At 39.2% G+C, this 20,618-nt stretch overlaps 1 pseudogene; it reads left to right on the forward strand.

Annotated features, from left to right (window-relative positions):
- The window catches only part of LOC132515532 (very-long-chain (3R)-3-hydroxyacyl-CoA dehydratase 1-like), a 153,386-nt pseudogene that overhangs the window by 106,557 nt on the left and 26,211 nt on the right, over positions 1-20,618 (forward strand).

A 20,618-nucleotide genomic window follows, 5' to 3' on the forward strand; every position in this document is an offset into this window, starting at 1 on the left:
ACAATAGCCCATTCACATGGCTATGGGCAGGAGCCCTCTGTTCCTCACCACATGGACCCTTCCACTGAGTATGACATGGTAACTGGCTTTCCTGAGTGCATGACCCCACAGAGAGAAGATGGACACTGCAGTGTCAGAAGTCACAGTCCTTTCAGCAGTATCCAATCAGTTACACAGGTCAGCCCTATGTGGTGTGGGGAGAACATATGCAAGAACATGAACACCAGGAAGTGAGAATCACTGGGGCCATCTTGGAGGCCAGCTACCAAGAGACACCCTTACATGTTGGAGGAAGACAGGAAGAAAGATTTTTTAAAAAGCCCACTCTGGGCTACATTCACTAAAAGTTTTGCTTCTCAGGAAGGGACTGAAGAATTTTGAGTCCTGGTTTATGTGCTCGTTTGGGTACTTTAAAAACTCATTTTATGGACGGAAAATATTACCCTAGGCCAATAGTCATCAAGGATGGGCTACTCTTGGGAACCCTCCTATACTGTTGGTGGGAATGTAAATCAGTGCAGCCACTAAGGAGAACAGTATGGACGTTCCTTGAAAAACTAAAAATAGAGCTACCATATGATACTGCAATCTCACTCCTGGGCATATATCTGGAGAAAAACATGGTTCAAAAGGATACATGTGCCCCAATGTTCATAGCAGCACTATTTACAATAGCCAAGACCTGGAAGCAACCTAAATGTCCACTGACAGATGAATGGATAAAGAAGATGTGGTACAAATATACAACGGAATATTACTCAGCCAAAAAGATATGAAATAATGCCATTTTGGGCAACATGGATGGACCTGGAGATTATCATACTAAGTGAAGTAAGTCAGACAGAGAAAGACAAATATCATATGATATCACTTATATGATACAAATGAACTTATTTATAAAACAGAAGCAGACTCACAGACTTAGAGAAGGAACTTATGGTTACCGGGGGGAAGAGTCAGGGGGAGGGATAGATTTGGAGTTTGGGATTGACATGTACACACTGCCACATTTAAAATAGATAACCAACAAGGACCTACTGTATAGCACAGGGAACACTGCTCAATACTCTGTAATAACCTAAATGGGAAAATAATTTGAAAAAGAATATATACATGTATAACTGAAACACTTTACTGTACACCAGAAACTAACATAACATTGTTAATCAACTATACTCCAGTACAAAATAAAAATTAAAAAAAAATTTTAAAAAAGGATTGGCTGCTCTTGGTCTACTCAAATCCCAAACCCATGTGGCTTCCACAGGGTGAAATTAAAATTAGGAAAATGTATTAAGAGGCTCTGCAATGATGGTTAACAATTAAACAGTAAGTGGATTACAGAACCCAAGTGTATCTTGCCCTCAAGTTCAAACTCATTCTGTTGTTGTCTATACTATTGTTTCTAAATTTCTATTTTTCTTGTTGTTTGTATTCATTCATTCAATGAATATTTACAAAATATAATAGCATACATTTTTCAAGGGAAAGAATTATTTCTTATTTATGCTGTCCCAACATCAAAAAACAATGTCTTGAACACAGTAGGTAATCAATATGTATTTGTTTATTAATTGCTTTAATTTTATTAGTAACAGTTCATTACCTATTAATGGTTACGAACAGGTAATGGTTAGTGGGAAGTATATCCTCAGTGTTCTGTCAGGAAAACAGAAGCTACTCTAGGTATTTCAGGGTGGAAAAGAATTTAATCTAGGGAGATAGAAGCTACACAGCCATTGGAAGGGCTGGGGGCAAGGATAGGGGAGGCTGTTGCTCACTGTCAAGGAATCTGTAAGTAAGTGTAGGAATCCCAGTCAGTCAACTCTTCCATGATCATGGCTGATCTTCAGGGAACCTGCATTTGCTTATTATCATGCAATATTCTTTGGAGGGCTAACAACTCAAGCGATAGATAGCTAAAGTCTGAAAAAGAATTATTAGTCTTATCTTCAAAAACATTAAATATTTTTAGCAGTCATTGTTATTCATAATGATAGTAATAGCAGAGTCATTCTGATTATGGGTTTCAGAATTCTAAAATCCTAGGTGTGAATACCTGGTCTGTGACCTCAAGGAAGCTATTTAATTTCTCTACTTCTCAATTTCTCATCTGTAGGATGGGGATCATAGACTGTCCCTCATAGGCTTCTTGCGAAGATTAAATGAAGTCAAACATGTAAACTACTCAGAACAAGGCTGGGAACTCAATAAATACTTAAGCAGTGGAAACTATTGGTATCCAATATTGTGTTTGTGTGTGTGTGTGTGTGTGTGAAGTTGTGTATTTTATTCATCACCTGGGCAATTTGAAATTGCTGTTTCCTTCACTACCCCCACCATTCATTTCAAGGTGACATGAAAACTGGTGATAAGTCTAAACTGTTTTACCTCTTAATTGCCACATTATAGACTACAGTGGCCAAATAGAAAATGCCAAACCATCTGATAAAGAAAACGGAGGTCTCATGATTTCAGATCACTTCTTCACCAGATAGTTGGTTCGTTGCCCTCATCATGGCAGGGGAGCCATATGGCAGGTGATTAAGTCATCCCATTTTAGACTCTTTTCTCAGGAATGCTCTCAGCCAGTACGGTCTGCATTTTGATTGCCCCTTCTAGGTGCTCATGCCGTTATCAGCTGTCAGATACCTTGAGTATCAACCTCTAATTCCTTCAAACCATGGCAGTACCAGCCCAGTGCCTGTAACAATACAGTCCCCTCTGGTTATGGTTCATGGCATCATTTCTTTAAAAACTGCCCTTTCAGAGATAATTGTCTTAAATGATGGGGTTCTCAAAAGTACGGCACTCTTGCACAGCAAGGTTATAATCAGCATCCTTCCCATATTAATAGGTACTGGCCACTATCGTCAACCGGCCTCACTTGCTCCGTGGTTCACCCCATGAATTCTGGATAAGCCAGTAGTCAGTCTCAGTGCTGACACCCCACCCAGCCATGGAAATAATGTGGTTTATGTAGGGCTTGTCACACTACTGCCATTTACAAACACCTCAGCACACATGACCTCATATGACACGTCCAGTTAGGAAGGGACATGGGATAAAGAAGAGAAGGGGGAAGAGTGGGAGACATGAGTTTGGGAGAGGATCCAAAAGGCAATAGGAAAACCCCAGAGGCAGGAACCACAATCAAGGACTGGGGTGGGAGCTGGCCGGCTGGCTCCTGGGTGAACGCCCAGCCGGAGCAGGCACGCCGACCGTCTTGTCAACAGTCTCCCTTTGGTGATTGTTTAAACCAGAGAATAGGAAACACAAACAAGCACTAAACATCTATAAAGGCTCTGAATGCTCACATCTGAATGATGAGCGTGGGTTTAGATACTCTTTTTTGCCAAATATTACAACAGAAAATGTAAACACTGGAACTTTTCTTCGGCCTCAGCTCTAGCTGCAGAGGATTCTGGGGCACCATTTTTTATAACTAACAGATGAAGAGCAGAGACTGTGGGCTTTGCTGGGTCCCTTAACTTAGTGTAATTATTTGGGGAATTTTTAAAATATTCCCATATATTAAACAGAGATTAACTATTTCAACTGATTTTATGATGTTTCCCTTTGTTTATTCCACAAGAAACAGGCTCAGACCTTCACTGTTCCTGTCTTTCCCTGTGGGGACAGCAGCTCCATCAGGCACATGTCAGGTAGGCATGGGACACTGTGCTGCCCCAAGGAGAGCAGGGACTCATGGCCACACTCCTGAAAGGGCTATATCTAGGTCATCAGCACCCCAAAGCCATCACCTTGCATGCCCTTAGTTTTTGACATGGGCACTTGATCTTTTCTCAATCTTCTATAAAAATTATGCATTTGTAGATTATTTTTTTTGCTATTTCTATTAATACATAAAACATTCTAACTTAAAGTAATGTGTTTGTCATGCAAACTTAAATTTAAATCAAGTTCACAAGCACCCTTTCATCGTCAGGCTGCAACCCCTAACCCTGAATAGAAGCTGCAGAGCTGGTACTATTAACCACAACTCTGTCTCTTGTTAACTGAGTACTTGCGTTCTCTTCGACACTCTGTCAAGCTCAGTTTCTCTTTCTGCGGGCATAAAATAACCACCCCTATTTCCTGGAGTTGTTGTGAATATTAAACAGATCACATATAAAGCACATAATGTGGTATTGGGTACATCATGGATGCCCAGTAAATAGTTAATCATTATCATTAACTGAAGGCAGAGTCAAGATTTGACCCCAGAGAAACTCAAAAAGCCCTCTGCCTTTTCCACTCTAGAACTGCCTCCCAGCTGAGTATGAGATTCAGGATGTGGTTTTTCCCTGACAGGACAGGTAGGGAGATAAATGGAGCATCAAAGAGCAATGAGAGGAAGTATGGGCTAAGTGCCCAAATAAAAGTAGAAGAAGGAAGTACTAGAGGCACATAGAGATGAGGGGAGGTGTCCGTTGGGCTTAAATTGAGATTTGACAAGCAGAGGAGGGAGAAGGGGCCTGCCTTCTTGTTTGCATTTATCTTCTTGGTTGACTGATAGCCTGGAGTCAGGTCTTCCTCTCAAATGAGGAGTTCAGATTCGGTTGAAGCCCTGGCTCTACACCCATCAGCTGTGTGAGCTCGGGGTCATCACCGTGACCTGGGTCTCAGTCTCCAGTTCTGTGAAACGAAGGCATGAGACTGTAAGGCTCCTCTCAATGCCACCTTGTCCTGGGAGAATGCTCTGTTCTCAGGTGCCCAGGACAGTACGTGCAGTGACCTTGTTTTACTTTGGCTTGTTGATTTTAAGTAAGAGAAACCCAATAAAAATTAATTTAGAAGGGAGAAGGGAAGGTAGGGAGGGGTATAATACAAGAATATTGTATTTTACCCAAGAGGACCTCACTTTTACCCACGAGTGGAATGTATTCGGGCCTCATACCTGGAGAGACCCAAAGGGGATTCTCTCAATCTTTCTTTCACCTGCTCTTTTGTCTCTTTTTCTTGCTACACATCTGCTCCCATCTCTTATTTCTCTTTGCAGACAAGTCCTCTGCTTGCTCTTCAGCATACAAAGCCCCCCAACATGCAGCCCTCACCAAAATGCCTACCTTGGCTCCCAAGTTTACGGATTTCACAGCACAGTTCTTACAGCCCAGTAACTCAATTCGTGCCCAATTCCAAAATCTTGGGAAGGAAATCTGATTGGCCCAGCTACGGTCACATGTCCTTCTTGTTCTTAGCTGCTGTGAGTAGTGATCCTACAGTGGAGGCCAGTCCCTTTCCTAGGCAGGGGTGTGGTAAGGGAAGGATGGGAAAGCCACTCTGGTACTCATCCTTTCTGGCATTTTGTCAAATTAGTTACATGTCTTCCACACCAGACTGGGAGTTCCTTGTCCACCTTTGCATCTCCTGTGCTGAACAAAGTATCTTAAGGATTCACAGTATTTGTGGAACTGAGATGATACACAATAAAAACATCTAATGTCCATCTATATCTTTATAGTTTACATTGTAGTTTTCCCACATGTGATCTCATTTGACCCTCAGGACAACTGTAAGCAAGAAGTATTATTATTACTTCCATTTTATGGTTGAGGAAAATGAGGCTAGCCCAAGGTCACGTTGCTATTAAGTGGTAGAATCAGGATTCAAGTTTAAATACCCTGGCTTGAAATTCCAGCATCCAACTGACTGATTGCTAAGGATCCTTCTGGTCCTAATATTAACCAGTCCAAGGAGATTAATATCTCTATGTTTTCAAAATCTCCCATATTCCTGTGCTTCTTGGTAATTATTTCCATCTCCTTCCCAATTTTAGCTTTGTATCACGATACAGCAAATAAGATGTTGCATTTTTAAAAGCCAGAACACATAGGGTCTCATTTTATTCATTGAAAATACATTTCATTTGAAAGCAGGAAGAGTGGAGAGGAGCTAGGAATTTCACAGTGAAAAGAGGAAGGTTCATAAAGTGCCGACTGGCTGTGTTTTTAATGAGAAGCATTAGACGCCGCTCTAGAGGCCATCTGGGATGGGGTCTGAGAATCTGGCTGAGGTTTCCAGTATAATTCTAGTCACAGGCTGCCACAGGCACCTGCATGAGCCGCCCTCTGTTGTTGAAACGTCAGGAATGCCTTTTATTTCTTTTACTGGCATAGGACATTCTTTTGGTGGACTTGCTAGTGTTTGTGTACATCCCCACCTAGGCATTCAGCTTTCATCCCTGGGGAGCCAACTCCCGGGGAACTGACATCTTTAGAGATGCCTTCTTGGAAGAACAATAATAAACATATTATCCCTTATGGATTACCCTACCATGCATCAGGCAGGTAGTAAGCAGTTTACATAATAAGATTCATTTAATTCTCCCAGATAGCCTATGAGATAAGTAATATAATCCCCATTTTATAGATACGGCTACTGAGGCTCAGAAAAGTAAAGAAAGATCCCACAGTTAATAAATAGCAGAACTGGCTTGTTCCCCAGAGCTGGGTGGCTGCAAAGTGCCTGCTCTTAACCACTGGGTTCAGGGTCTTCTAAGCCTGGGTTGGATGCGGAGTGGCAATATTGCTAGACATGAGCCCAATTTTGCCTTATTCCAAAGCCTGTGTTTCAAAGAGAACACTCTGATTTTACATACTTTGTATATTTGGGTTCTAATATAGTATTTTTTTTAAATCTCCAGTACTAAAAATATAATAACAATCACGATAACTTTGATACTCTCTCAACTCCATTGTCATTCAGAACTTCCTCCAATTGCCTCTCACCTCCACACCTGCCCATTTCCCCGTCCTCCTGGGCACCCAGCTAGTTCACCTCCCCAGGCCCTCCTTGCGTGGCCGTGTGACTGAGTTCCGGCCAACATATATATTTTTTATTATTTCACACTTGGCATCACCTTAAATTAAATATTTTGGAAGTCTCAGCAAAGAGTCTTATAGACATATCTAGATTTGTTCTTCACTCTGAGCCATTTCTTTGAAACTCTTTGGCCCTCTGGAGAGACTAAAAATGTGAAACTTTTATTTTCCAACCTAGCAAGTCCTGGTTTCTCTAAATTTCCTGTGAATTCTGCTTGTGAAAAAAACAGGTCTTTCTTCAGCTCATCTCTTTGTTACAGCTGAAAGCACCCAACTTACACTTTCACCATCTAGTTGGATGTCTCTTTAGCCAGATCCGCTAATTAGTAATTTTCTATCTTTCAGGTTACCGTAGGCAACAGTTTGTCCATGGTTTTGTTACGGCATAACATGGGTCATCATTTTTCCAGCCTGCTATACTAGCTCCCATGATGGTTTTCCAGTCTCCGCTAATAATGTGCTCATGATTTTCCCAGTTTTTGCTAACAGCTTCCTCACCACATTTCCAGCTTCTCACTAGCCAGTCCCATTGTCAATGTCTTTGTTTTAGGTTTCTGTTATAGCTACATCCCACTTCCGGTAGGCATCAGTTATCTATTATTGTGTAAAAAACCAGAAAACTTACTGGCTTTAAAAAAAATAATGTTTTTAAAAAAATTTCTTAAGATGCTATGGCTGGGCTGAGTGATTTTTCTGATCTGGGCTGGCAGGACTGGGGCTGGAGAATCACTGATGTCCAGTCACATATCTGGTGATAAGCTAGAACAATAGGACATTTGCAGCATCCAGCACGCTAGCCCAGGCTTCTAAACATGTAGGCTGGGTTCCAAAAGCAGCAATATCAATGTCATTAATTATCAGAGAAATGCAAATCAAAACTACAGTGAGGTATCACCTCACACCAGTCAGAATGGCCATCATCAAAAAGTCTACAAACAATAAATCCTGGAGAGGGTGTGGAGAAAACGGAACCCTATTACACTGTTGGTGGGAATGTAAATTGGTACAACCGCTATGGAGAACAGTATGGGGTTCCTTAAAAAAACTAAAAATAGAGCTACCATATGATCCAGCAATCCCAATCCTGGGCATATATGTATCCGGAGAAAAACCATGATTAGAAATGATACATGAACCCTAGTGTTCATTAAAGTACTATTTACAATAGCCAAGACATTGAAGCAACCTAAATGTCCATCAAAAGAAGAATGGATAAGGAAGATGTGGTACATATATACAATGGAATATTACTCAGCCATAAAAAAGAATGAAATAATGCCATTTGCAGCAACACAGATGGACCTAGAGATTATCATACTAAGTGAAGTAAGTCAGACAGAGAAAGACAAATATCATATGGTATCACTGATATGTGGAATCTAATTTTTAAAAAAATGATGCAAATGAACTTATTTACAAAACAGAAACAGACTTACAGATATCAAAAACAAACTTATGTTTACCGAAGGGAAAACATGGGGGGAAGGGATAAATCAGGAGCTTAGGGTTAACATACACACACTACTATATATAAGATAGATAACCAACAAGGACCTACATACAGCACAGGGAACTCTACTTAATATTCTGTGATAACCTATATGAGAAAAGAATCTGAAAAAGAATGAATATATGTATATGTATAACTGAATCTCTTTGCTGTACACCTAAAACTAACACAACATTGTAAATCAACTATACTCCAATAAAATTTAAAAAAAAAAAAAGCAGGAACAGAGGGCAAGCACTTTTCCATTATCTGTTTGCAGTTCATTTGTTAATTCCCAAATGGCCAAAGCAAGTCATGTAACCAAACCCAGATTCAAGCAGTGGAGAAATGAACTTGATGGTAGAGTCTGCAAAATATGTGGCCATTCTAAAAATGTATAATATAAGGTAAGCATTGTTTTGTGGAACTTTTATTTCTTGCATGTTTGAGGGAATGCTGGTTGTCTACTATGACAGATAATTTTGTGTGTGAGCTTGACTGGGCCACAGAGTGGCCAGATATTTGGTCAAACATTATTCTGGACATGTCTGCGAGGTTGTATCTGGATGAGATTAACATTTGAATGGTAAACTGAGTAAAGCAGATTGCCTTCCGTGATGGGCCTCATCCAATCAACTGAAGATCTAAATAGAAAAGAGAGGCTAAGAGGCCTTCTGCCTGATTGCCTTGAGACTAGAACTTACACCATTGGCTCTCCCGGTTCTCAGGCCTTCAGATTTGGACTGGAACTACACTACCAGCTCTCCTTGGTCTCAAGCATGCCAACTGTAGATTTGGGGACTTCTTCGCCTTCATAATTTCATGAGCCAATTCCTTATAATTAATAAATCTCCTTATAAATATAAATGTATATGTGTATCCTACTGGTTCAGTTCCTCTGGAGTACCCTGGCTAATGCACCTAGTATTCCTGGAGTAGTGGGCTGGGTAGAGGGAATCATCGCAACACAGATCAAGTTATTATTATGCCCCAGGCACTGTTCTAAGTGCTTCACTTCTACTAACTCACTTAATTAACATACCAATCCTATGAAGTAGGCATTTTAAATTATATCTGTTTATAAAAAATGGATTGGAGGTACAGGTAAGGTAAGTAACTTACCCAAGGACACACAGCCTACAATGACAAAACTGGATTTGCACCCAGGGAATCTGGCTATAGAACTGGTAATCTAATGACTACACTTTACTGACTTTCTAAGAAGAGGAAGTGGTGGAGGAAGAAGCAAGAGATGGAGAAGTGGCAAAAGGAAAGGAGTTAAGAGATGATGTAAGAGAGGTCAACAGGGCCCAGATCATAATGAATCTGAAGTGGGCACTTTTGGGGGTGTCTGTACAGGTCACATAACCTCTTTAAGTGCTTCCTCCAACTATACGCTCTCAGGAGTTATGTATACACACTTTACCCCTTTCCCCTGATCCCCTTGGTTGAACTGGATCCAATCTGGGCCACTAATGGTCTTTCAGGAGTTTGGAATTGGGAGCGAGAGATTCCAGATTGGTCCAGACTGGAAGAAATAAACTCAGGAGCTGTGAGGGCCCAAGTCCTGCCCACCGTGTGGCCTTGAGAGACTGAGGAAAAGGATGTATAGATGCAAAGGAGAACAGAGAAGATGGAAGGCAGGTCTCCAAGATGCCCTCTGTTCTCGGTCCCAGCAGCTCCCCAGATTCCTGCTCTTTGAGTCAATGAGGTTCCCCTGTTTCCATCATTTCCTGCTTATGTTAGGGCCCATCAACTTGTGGTCCTTATAACCCAAAGTCTGAGGGATTCTGTACACCCAGAAAAAGAGTTTAAACTTGATATGAAGGTGATGGAAGCCCACAGAACGATGAAAAAGCAGGGAAGGTGAGTGGGGGGAGTTAAAACTGTTTTGTCTGGACCAAAGTGTGGAGGTTAGAGGGAGGCCGATTGGAGCTCAAACGAATGATGAAGTTCCTAACACTATCCAAAAACAGAGCCATTGGAACCCTAAATTGGGGGTCCCCTGGCCTGTGGGTGGCACAGGCTCAGAATAATCAACCACATGACAGAGGGACTTCAAACTTCAGGAGGAGGAGTTGGACGAGGTGATGACTTTCTGAGGATGCTTCCACCCTGCGGTTGTGTGACTCTGTGACTCTGCATTGGGACCCCGGACATTTTTCAGGCAGGGCTTTGTTTCTGGTGAGGAAACAAAGTACCATCCGCCTAAGGGAACGTTGGTTTCAGTGGGAGAGGCTCTGTGGGGAGACAGCTGGCTTCCTAGGTCCCTGCACTATGAAGGCTGACACAGGAGCCAGGCCTTTCTTGTCTCAGTAAACGAGATTTCTTCACCTCTCCCCCCAACCCCGACCTGCCATGATGGGCCAGCCAGTTCCTTGGACATGTTAATGAGCTTCTCGCCAGGCGTGAGCCCCTCAAGGGCAACTAAGCCTCTGAAAGTCTGGGGACTGGCTGCTGCTCCACATACCTCTGTCTGCGCCTCCTTCCTCTCCCCACGCCCTCCAGGAATAGAACTGGTGTTTCAGGTTCTGAAAATAGGAATTACTTATTAATAGTATCAATGTTATATTAATTAATTATATAAATGTTATATTGATAGTAATTATATTATTATAATTAATATTATATTTATATCAATGTAATTAATTAATTAACTATATCAATGATATATTAATTATATCAATGATATATTAATTATATCAATGTTATATTAATATTAATCAATATTATATTATTATAATTAATATTATAATTATATTGATGTAATTAATTAATTAATTACATCAATGTTATATTAGTTATATCAACGATATATTAATTATATCAATGCTATATTAATATTAATTGTATTATTATAATTAATATTATAATTATATCAATGTTATATTAATTACATCAATGATATATTAATTAATATTAATACAATATTAATGATATTATTAATATCATTAAGCTAATATTAATATCATATTAACTTATTATTAATAGTAAAGAAATCCAGAAAGCCTAAAGAACCTAGAAATTATTTAAAATCCTACCACTCAGAAATAAACCCCACTCACTTTTTGGGTGAATGTCTCTCAAATCTCTCTCTCACACACACATGCTAAAATTTAATAATCTCACCCTTGGAGCTGTTCTGTAAGCTGCTTTTTCACTTAATCACCTCTCCTGGACATGTTTTCATGTCGATCAACACAGACAGACCTGACTAGGCCCCCTCTTCTCCCTTCCTGACGGTTTTCCTGCTTCAGTTGGATTGTGTCAGCCCTCCTAGCCCAGCCAGCCCACCACTTCCCTCCCCAGACATCAATAAAATTGAACAAAAGCTTCTGCAGACTCGGGGCTGGGCGCCACAGCGGCTGCCCGTGGCACAGAGGCTGCTCTGCCCTCCTCATCCACAACCTCCCTGCTGAGGCTTTGGAAGGAGAAGCTGCTGGGGAAATCACAGTGAAGGAAAAGTGACAACAGAATTTTCTTTTGGCTCCTTGGCTGGCTTGTCTCTTTCCTTCTTCACGGAATTCTCGGTTTGTCCCTAATTATCTAGCACCCAGAGCTTCAGAGCAAAGCTGTGGCTGAGAGGACGCTATGCTTCACACAATTTGTCAAGGGAGTTTAGGATCTTTGGCACAAAAGACACTATAGAAAAAGGAATGAATGCGGCTTTGGACACACAGACTATTGCCAAATGAGAGTTGTGGCTTCTCAGGCAACAGGGATAATGCCTGATGGGTGGTCCTGCCATCGGCGTCCCCACCGGAGTGTTTGTCCTGATGGGGCCCTGACCCCCTCCTCGGTGGGTTACCCTAAAACAACAGTCAAAGCTTCCAAACCCATGCTTCATTTGGGGATTTTTGTTTTTCCACTAGTTGGAGACAATAAATATGGAACATGGCTTCTCAACCTCCGCACTATTGACATTTGGGCTGGATAATGCTTTAACGTGAGGGGCAGTCGTGCACATGATAGGATACTTAGAAGCATCCCTGTTGTCTACACACTAGATGCCGGTAGCATTTCCCTCAGTTGTGACAACCAAAAATATTTCCAGATACTATCAGATGCTCCTGGAGGCAAAACTGCCCCAGATTGAGAACGACTGGTGCAGAGGTTAAAAGGGTGAGCATTGCAGCCCAGCCAACCGGGATTCAAGTCCTGGCATTGAACCCCACTTGTCACCTTATGAAAGTTATTTTTAACATTTTTAGTCCTCGTTTTTCTCATCTTTAGAATGCAGAAAACAACAGTACCTACTACTAGGGGTTAGTGAGATGATTACCTAATATGAAGGAAATATACTGGTTAGCAAAGGGCTCAGTGAATTGTTTTTTTCCACAGTTATTCTTCAGGGTAGTTAATAACAGTAAACCCATTCTTCAGAAAAAATTGAGACTGAGGGACGTTGGGCAACTTCCTTGATTAGTAAGAGTCCCAGGCTGTAAATTCCTAGAGCAAAGGAACTTCTCACCCGTGCCTGGAATAGGTTACTGATATGCTGAGATCCCAGTTCCCTTAAACCAGGGCAGCAGAGTCTGGGGTGCCCAAACTCATGAACTAGTTGTCTTGGTTTACCTCAATGTGCTTCAGAGATGCAATCATTTTCTCTGTGTGCCAGGTTGTACGTGAAGGTCCTTTTGTAACTCCAAGCCATTATTCCAAGGAAAGTAGTTATTATTATACAGAACATATCCCGGTGAGGATATAAATGTCCAAGGGAGAAGTTTATTTACGCTGTAGGAGTTGGCCATTACTGACCTATAAAATCCCTTTCACTGCTGAAGATTTTATGGAACCCACATCTTATGAATACAGATGCTGAGAACTAGTGTTGATGGTGAGAAAAATAAGGAAGAATGTCTGAGAGCAGCTAGAACTGAGGCGCTGGGAAGGGAATAAGACCCCAGACAAACAAGTCATTGGGGCAGATTGCATTGCACAGTGAGACTAGAGGCTGCTTCCTCTCTGAGGCTAGCCCTCTCCTCTGCTCCATCCTGAACTTCCAGAATCAAGACTCAATCATGAGTGAATACAAGGATTAATAGATAACTGATAAGCAAGTATAGCAAAATGTTAATGATAAAATCTAGGTGGTGGGTGTATGAGTGGTCATTGTAAAATTATTTCACTTTGCTGCATGTTTGAAATTTTTCATAATAAAAAGTACTTCATCTCTGAAAGAATGAATGATGGAGTAAACAAGAGATACATCCTAAGGCCAGAGATTCTGGCTGCAGGTACGGACAGGCTCAAGGCCTCCTCTTCTCATTCTGACCCATCGGAAGCCTCAGTTGGGCAGATGTTACCGGGCTGTGGCCATTCCCACTTCAGCACAGTGTCTGTGGACCTGGGGCATGGGGGTGTTCTGGATAGAGGTAAGGAAAGGACAGAGGCAAGACTCACTGGGTCACACTCCCAAAGACTGCAGTTTGATTTCTGTTCTGTCCCATTTCTCCTTCCCCTGTCTCATACATGCAGAAGTCCCCTGGAAGAAGCACCCGCCCTCACCATGGTCCCCTGGTCTGGGGACCTTCCTTCACCTTCTAATTCAGCTGTGGCCTCATGGGGCTCCAGGCCTTCAGCAGCCCCATCACAGCTTCTGATGCTGATACTGAGTTACCAGAATAACCAGATGGTAGTAGTCTATTACAGTTCCTGCTGAGTGTAACTATTACCCATTTCCTAAATGTATTTACAGTTTTACTGGGAACACAGTAGAATAGATTTCTTTCCTTTTGAATTTTAAACTTAAAAATATCTTAAAATTTTAAAAAAGTTTTCCTAAGAAGCAAAACATTTCCCATAATTCCTTCATTCTACCTGTTATTTTATCAGAAGTAGTTACTGGTTGAGATCACAGTCTCAGGATAGCCACGGGTTTGAATCCCAGCTCTGCCAGCTACATGACCGTGGCCAGTTCCACAGCCTCTCTAAGCCTCATTTTCCTCACATAAAGGTAACAATTCTGTTTAATGTTATTTTGAAAGTGAGAATATAATATGTGTAAAGGTCTTCGTGTGACACCTGGCACAGGGTATGTTTTCAGTTAATGGTAGCTATTAATATCTTTGTTATTATTATATTCCCCTATTATCTTTTAGCTCTTGTTTATAGGCATCCAAATTTTTATATAGTTGAAGGAATAGTTTACTTATATATAGAATTTTTTACCGAATTTTTGATACCAGGAGGCACTGGCTGGCTGGCTGCCAAGTACCAGGTTTGCATTATCAACCTCTCAGGAATTTATTCATATTAATCAAATTCATAGAAGGCTGAAATATCAATCTGTTGATTTATTGAGAGAAATGTGACTGCCTCAATTGTTAAAAAAAAAAGAAAAAAGGAGAAAAATTAGACCAAGGATCTAAGGTCTTTGTTAATACTGGAAGAGCTTACCTGATTTATATACTGATGGGTTGGTTTAACAAAAGACTGGATGGTAGCTTTGCAATTTAAGAGAACAAATTCTCTTTCCTACAACAAACATGCTAGAGGTTAAATGAACAATAAGATATTTATAAGCTTTTGTGGTCAATCCATGTTCTACAGTTGGAGGTTACATTCCTGTGAGATTAAACAGAAAGCCTGCATTGAACGGTCCCGGAAGAATTTTTTAAAACCTTGACTATCACAAGAAGCTTCTTGCTACTTCTCAATAATATAACAAGACTTTAAGAAATCTGTATTTATTTAAAGGTATTATTTTTTATCTCTCTATTATTTATTATGTAGGTAGCAGAGGCAGATGGTTAAAAACTCAGAAAGCATAATAGTGTAATAGTGAAGAGACTTCCTACCCACATCTCACAATCTCCCACTTCCCTTCCTTAGGGAAAACCACTATTGTTAGTTTCTTATCCCATTCTTTCAGAGGTATTTTATGCATATGTGAGCAAACAGGATATGTTACAGTTCAATTGCCCTTTTCCCCCACCTGTCTAGACTCTTTGGTCCTTGTGCTTCTGAGGGCACAGAAATGTAAATGTTTCTAGCTTCCTTTCCTTATCTCATGAGGAAGGTAATGAGTAGCCCAGTGCTTTGAAATATCAAAGGACATGTCAACAAGATTATTCCCTCTCAAAGACTTCTGATTAAATACCATTGTGCTTTAAGGTTTGCATTTTAATTTAATTGTAATGAAGGCTGAAACAAAGTTTTTAGTTTATAATTTCTGTTTCCACACACTGAACAATAACAACAAAAGCATATCAGTATGGTACTAACCATTGGAAATAAAATGCTGGAAGGTATGGATCAGAATACTTCCAATGGACATGATGAGGTGATTTCTCTCTGTAGATAAACCAGTTAAGAATTCAAACATATTCTAAAAGTTCTCAGTAAGAAAGCACAAAGAAATAATAAATAACTATGACTAGAGAAAGATATAAATTTCTCTATGTAAAAAACTAAAACCCCAAACAAAAAATCAGTCAGATCAAAAGGGAAAAGACAAACTTAGGAAAAGTCTTTGAAAAATATAAGGCAGAAAAATGATTAAGATCTTTATACTATATGATCCAGCAATTCCACTCCTAGATATATACTCAAGAGAAATGAAATCTTATGTTCACACAAGTCGTTGTACATGAATGTTCATGTCAGCATTATTCATAATAGCCCAAAAGTGGAAACAACAAATATGTCTACCAGATGATGAGTAAATAAACAAAATGTGGTATATCCATACAGTGGAATATTATTTGGTCACTAAAAGGAATGAAGTACTGATACATGCTACAACATGGATGAACATTGAAAACATTATGCTAAATGAAAGAAGCCAGTTACAAAAGATCCATATTATACGATTCTATTTATATGAAATGTTCAGAATAGGCAAATCCATTGAGACAGAAAGTATATCAGTGGTTGTCAGGGGCTGAGGGGAAGGAAAAATGGGGAGTGACTGCTAATGTGATGGGGCTTCTTTGGTGGTGATTAAAATGTTCCAAAACTAGATAGATGGCTACACAACTCAGTGTATACACTAAAAATCACTGAATTGTACACTTTAAGAGGGTGAATTTTATGGTGTGTGAATTACATCTCAATAAAAATGCTGTTTAAAAAAAAAAAGATCTTAACTCTATACAGTGAACATTTGCATTCACAGTCATGGGTGCCATCATAGTTTGAATAACTTTTTTACAATTCAGAATTCCTAAGTTATGAGTCCAGCCTCCCCAGTGTTGAAGTCAAAGCTCAAATTCCCAGGTTTCCTTGTATTCAACAGCTAGACATCAGGTACAACAACATGAGACTCTGGTCCTGAAGAGAGCGAAGAAAAAAATCAGGCTTCACAGAGCTTCCATTATATTGGTGCTAGGTCAAATTCCTAATAGAGAAGGGGCAGTGATGAAGATGTGCTGCCCTTACAGTCTAATTCTTAGAGGATATAAGTTTTTATTTTTTATTATTATTTTTTTTTAGGTGCATTGGGTCTTCATTGCTGCACACGGGCTTTCTCTAGTTGCAGCGAGCACAGGTTACTCTTCATTGCGGTGTGTGGCCTTCTCATTTGTGGTGGTTTCTCTTGTTGCAGAGCACAGGCTCTAGGCACGTGGGCTTCAGTAGTTGTGGTGCACGGGCTCAGTAGTTGTGGCGCACGGGCTTAGTTGCTCCACGGCATGTGGGATCTTCCTGGACCAGGGCTCAAACCGGCATTTCCTGCATTGGCAGGCGGATTCTTAACCACTGTGCCACCAGGGAAGTCCAGTTTTTATTAAGAGTATGGCTTAGTTAATTCCAAGTACTTCCTGTATGATTTTATATATATATATATATATATATATATATATATATATAAATATAATGGTTAATGTTTTAATCTTCTAACTTGAAATTTCACACCAGTAGTAACTTGGACAAGGAGCTTTGGGGAACATTATAATTTAACAAAATATTCAACTAATACCGTGTCTTCCATGGGTGAGGCACTGTATAAGGTTCTGGGGATTATAGCAAAGAGTCAACAAGATTCCTATTTTCAAGAAGTTTATAGATCACTTAATGGAAGCCAACTTGCAAATAAATATAAATACTACCAAGTGATTTGGGTACTGTGATAGCAGTAGGTATGGAATAATGTTGGAGGCATAAAATAGGGATGGAAAATGGTTATGTCACTCATGACTCTAGACATATTGCCACATGCTCTTTCTTCTAACCCTTTGCCTTTGACCTGGTAATGTTGACTAAATAGGAATAGCAGACATCCATGATTCATTCTTAATCTCAGAGTAAAAGCCTTAAATATTGTAGGGGGTAGTTTTCTCTTTGTTTTGCAAATAGTACATCAGATTAAGGCAATTCCCTTCTATTCCTCTCTCTCTCTCTCTTTATATATATATATATATATATATATATATATACACTTAATCTTGAATGGATATGAAATTTTGTCAAATGCTTTTTCTTTATTTATGGATACAATATGATTTTCCTCCTTTACTCTGTTAATATAGTGAATTACATTGAATGATTTTCTATACTAAACTACCTCTGCAATCCTGGAATAAATCCAATTTGGTAATGATATATTATCTTTTAAATATATTGCTAGATTTTATTTGCTAATACTTTTAAGATTTTTTTGTATTTATGTTAATGGGAGAGATTGGCCTGAATTTTCATATCTTATAGTGCAATGTTCTTGTCAGTTTTTTATCTCAAAGCTATGCTAGCATTAAAAATATATATACTGATATATATGGGAGAGTTTGTGCAAGATTGGTGTATTTCTTCCTAAAATGATTAGAGAATTTATCAGTGAAACCATGTGGGCCTGGAGATTTCCTTGTAGGAAGGTTTCTAATAACAAAATTAACTTCTTTATTAGGAAAAAGACTATTTGGATTTTTTATTTCCTCTTGTATCAGTTTGTTAAGCTGTGTGCTTCAAAGATTTTTGTTGTTTTACTTACAATTTCAAATTTATTGGCATCACATTACTTATAGTGTCTGTTCCTCAAGTCCTAGCATCTGAGTTGGGGTTATTTTTCCACTCAGTAAAATTTTACCATGCCATATGTCTCCTAAGTTCTTTTCTGCATTTCCCACACTTTTTGCTCTCCATGCTTCAGTTTGAATATTTTCTATTGACCTATATTCCAAGTCACTTAGCTTTCTTTAGCTCTGTCTAATCTGCTGTTAAATCCATCCACTGAGTTTTTAATTTCACTTATTGTATTTACTTGAACTAGAAAAGCCATTTTATTTTTAAAATCGAACATATTTTTTAAATGAAGTTCTCTATCTTGACATCAATTTCTTGGACCAAAATAATTAGCAATGTAAATGTCTTTGTCTGTGAAGAAATTAAGGCTGAAAACTTTCCAAACCTAAAGAAGGAAACAGATATCCAGATACAGGAAGAACAGAAGTTTCCAAACAAGATGAACCCAAACAGACCTACACCAAGACATATTTTAATTAAAATGGCAAAAGTTAAAGAGATGATTCTAAAGGCATCAAGAAAAAAAACAAAGAGTTAATTACAAGGGAACCCCCATAATGCTATATCAGCTGGTTTCTCTACAGAAATGTTGCAGGACAGAAGGGAGTGGCAAGATATATTTAAAGTCCTGAAAGGGAAAAACCTGCAACCTAGGATACTCTACCCAGCAAGATTATCATTTAGAATAGAAGGAAAGAGAAAGAATTTTTCAGACAAGCAAAAACTAAAAGAATACAGCAATACTAAACCTATCCTAAAATAAATATTGAAAGGTCTTCTCTAAAAGAAGCAAGAATGTATAGGAAAGAGAAAATCATAATTGGAAAGTAAATCACTTAAATAAGCCAGTACACAGATTAAAAAAATTTTTTTTTTAAATTTGTGAGAGTGATGATAACTACAAAGAACAGCAAAAAGATAAACATGAAGATATAAAAGAGGACATCAAAATCATAAAATGTTGGGGAAAAGAGTATGAAAATGTAGATTATTTTTCAGAATGTGTTTGACCAGTCTAAAGCAAATAGATAAGTAATAGGTTAACATACTTGAAAAGCAGGGTAACCATAAAGCAAAAACATACAATAGAAAAATAGAAACAAAAAGAAAGAAGAAATACAAAATCAAGTGAAAAACAAGGTTTAAAATGACAATAAATACATATCTATCAGTAATTATCTTAAATGTCAATGGACTAAATGCTCCAATCAAAAGACATAGAGCAGCAGATTTGACCAAAAATCAAGAGCTTACAATATGCTGCCTACAAGAGACTCACTTTAGGGTAAAGGACACACATAGATTGAAAGTGAGGGGACGGATAAAGATGACAAGAAAGTGGGGTAGCAATACTCATATCAGACAAAATAGACTTTAAAACAAAGGCCATAACGAAAGATAAAGAAGGACACTATATAATGATAAAAGGATTGATACAAGAAGAGGACATAACACTCATTAACATATATGTACCCAATATAGGAACACCTAATACATAAAACAAATACTAACAGACATAAAGGGAGTAATTGATGAGAACAAAATAATAGTATGAGACTTTAAAACCCCACTCACATCAATGGACAGATCTTCCAGATGGAAAATCAGTGAGGCAACAGAGATCCTAAATGACACAACAGAAGAGTTAGATTTGATTGACGTTTTCAGGAAAACACATCCCCAAAAAACCAGAATACACATTCTTTTTTTTTTTATAAATTTATTTATTTTATTTTTGGCTGTATTGTGTCTATGTTGCTGCACGCAGGCTTTTTCTAGTTGCAGCGAGCGGGTGCTATTCTTTGTCGTGGTGCACGGGCTTCTCATTGCAGTGACTTCTCTTGTTGTGGAGCATGGGCTCTAGGCACGCAGCTTCAGTAGTTGTGGCACGCAGGCTTCAGTAGTTGTGACTTGTGGGCTCTAGAGCGCAGGCTCGGTAGTTGTGGCGCATGGGCTTAGTTGCTCTGCGGCATGTGGGATCTTCCCAGAGCAGGGCTCAAACCTATGTCCGCTGCATTGGCAGGCAGATTCTTAAACACTGCACCACCAGGGAAGACCCCAGAATACACATTTTTTTTAAGCACACATGGAACATTCTCTAGGATTGACCACATACTAGGACACAAAAGAAGTCTCAACAAATTCAAGAGGATAGAAGTCATTTCAAGCATCTTTTCCGACTACAATGGCATGAAATTAGAAATCAACCACAGAAAGAGAAATGAGAAAAAAATGACTACATGGAGACGAAACAACAGGCTACTAAAAACCAATGGGTCAATGATGAAATCAAAGAGGAAATTTAAAAATATATTGAGACAAATGACAATGAAAACACAACCACA

This window comes from Lagenorhynchus albirostris, chromosome 2 (assembly GCF_949774975.1).
Source record: "Lagenorhynchus albirostris chromosome 2, mLagAlb1.1, whole genome shotgun sequence".
In the NCBI taxonomy this organism is placed as follows: domain Eukaryota; kingdom Metazoa; phylum Chordata; class Mammalia; order Artiodactyla; family Delphinidae; genus Lagenorhynchus; species Lagenorhynchus albirostris.